Source organism: Amblyomma americanum, chromosome 6 (genome assembly GCF_052857255.1).
Source record: "Amblyomma americanum isolate KBUSLIRL-KWMA chromosome 6, ASM5285725v1, whole genome shotgun sequence".
Taxonomy (NCBI): Eukaryota; Metazoa; Arthropoda; class Arachnida; order Ixodida; family Ixodidae; genus Amblyomma; species Amblyomma americanum.
Window position 1 is genome coordinate 26,574,137 of NC_135502.1, and position 2,204 is coordinate 26,576,340.

General features: G+C 45.5%; 1 non-coding gene across 1 annotated transcript; it reads left to right on the forward strand.

Annotated features, from left to right (window-relative positions):
• The first annotated feature begins 1,817 nt into the window (after positions 1–1,817).
• On the forward strand, positions 1,818–1,904 carry TRNAY-GUA (transfer RNA tyrosine (anticodon GUA)). The gene is given in 2 exon segments: positions 1,818–1,854; positions 1,869–1,904. It is a non-coding gene; the product is annotated as a tRNA-Tyr (tRNA).
• Positions 1,905–2,204: the final 300 nt, after the last annotated feature.

A 2,204-nucleotide genomic window follows, 5' to 3' on the forward strand; every position in this document is an offset into this window, starting at 1 on the left:
CGTGGAAACGTTATATGGTGACTTCAAAAGCACCGCATAGAACAATAAAGTTCCTTGCGTGCGGCTTAGTGCTTCTCGTTCACTCTGCTGACAGTGTGAGCCCCGCGTTCTCGGATATACAGAAGTAAGGACTTCCTTATGTGCTCTTGGGCCGTTACTGTCTATTTGTTTACTTCAGGCGATCGATCATTCGGAACAGAATAACCGCTTAATTTTAAAAACGCGAAAGATGAAGCAAAAATTTACCGAAAAAAGGAGGTGTCGTCAGAGATCTTCTGTCCAGGGTCCCGTAATTCAGTCTTGATGCAGCTGCAATATTTGTTTTATGTGCTCGATAAAAATTAAGTACCCGTCGGGTACAACACCAAAAATTTTCAGAGTTTGAAAATAATGCAATTTTTTGGGAGTGTAAACTCGGAGTCAACCTATATCATTGATTCATTTGAAGGTTCACTCAGCTTAACAGTTAGTCACTGCCGCTTACATTCGCGGTAAGTTACAAGCATGACATTCGCTGGCAAAATATTTCCTGGCTTTCAGTTCGCTGCTCCAAGTTTTACTTGTTTATTCATTTTTTTAAATTTCGGACCGGAGCGCCTCTAGCAGAAGTGATGCAACGGGAGCAGAGTAGCACAAATATACAAAATTGCAGGCAGATTATCACAACAAGGGACAAGTACACGATGTCACAAATAAGACAGTACGAATGAGGCGCCATCAAATTTCAGGATATCTTCAAATCGTGCGTTGAGGATTCGCCAATTCTTGTCTGAACCCTCGTGTCCATAGGCCAAATTATACGATGTACTTATATTATGTCACGTTCTGGGAAGTTCGTGCAGCCGTAACAATTTATGAGTGGAAATATGGTTGGCTTTATCTTCTATTTCTTTCTTTTCTGTGTCTCTTGAACCTTTATTTGCACTTGGTCGCTCCCAGCCCATCTACATCCATGTTGCTGACAAAGAGTTGCTTATCAGCATCCCTTGCTTTCTGAGTGTGTACTGAACCTTTTTGTAGCGAGAGCTACACTCCGCTAGCACTTCGAGCCTTCAGCGTGGCACCCCTTGAGCTCCGTTGCGGTGCCATGGCTGGTCACGTGGTTGGTGCTGAGCAGCTGTTGCTGCCGGCGGCGCGGCTTGACGGCGAAACCGAGTGGGGGGGGAGTGGAGAGGGGGAGAGAGTGAATCTACCTTCAGGGACGAAGATGAAGAAGGAACGCCCAGCGAAACGGAGCGGCGAAAGACTGACTTTGCAATTCGACTGAGCGAGTTACACTCGGCCAGATGTAGCTCTCGCGTCACTCCAGGTTTAATCAGAGCTAAACCTCAGCCAATCTTTTCCCCTCTTTACTACTACCTATATAGTTTTTAGCTTTTTCTGTTTAAGAGCGTAAAGGCTGGCACGAACCAAAGAAGCTTTAACTTACTCAGTGACGCCGGCTTGTTAACAAGATTTTTTAGTAAGCAGATTCCTTTGAACTTGGCTTACTGAGGATTTTTTCTTCGAGTTTAGTCCTACAAATTCTGCATCAACAAGCTCTTGTGGTTATTTACCACCCTCCTGTTTAGTCCATTGCGTAAATTCTGTTTTTTTTTTTAACGGCACTCGCTGCATGCCCAAGCTAACAGCATCATAGGTTTCCGTCGCAGATGAGTTTCATTTAAATTCCCGCGCGCTTTTGGGACAGACAGCGCTCTTAGCGACGCTTCAAGCAGTGGCGGCCGGGGAGGAAGTGAAGCTGTCGGCTTGCCGCACTTTCCTGCCGCGGTTCTCAGAGCTCGAGAAAACGTTTCAGGAAAGGTGTGCGCCGCGTGCCGTCGATAGCTCAGTTGGTAGAGCGGTGGACTGTAGAGGACAACGCTGGCATCCATAGGTCGCTGGTTCGAATCCGGCTCGACGGACAGTCTTTTTTTTATCGCCTAAATAGGCATATGGTTCATCTTGTGCAAAACCACAGAAAAGCTTCTCATTTGGCTAATCAGAGCTCGCAACAGAATTAAAAAATAGTAGTTTTTTCGGAGCGATGTCTCTAACACGTCCTTTAGCGTCGCGCCTAGAATTATCCTCATATGACCACTGCAGTGCTAGCTACTAAATACGGTTGCGTTTTCTTTTTAAGTTTGCGTTTACGGATTGAAGCCTAGAATAGTAGTATATCTATCATGGCCGAGTTTTAAACATTAGCCAGAACGGCTAGCAGT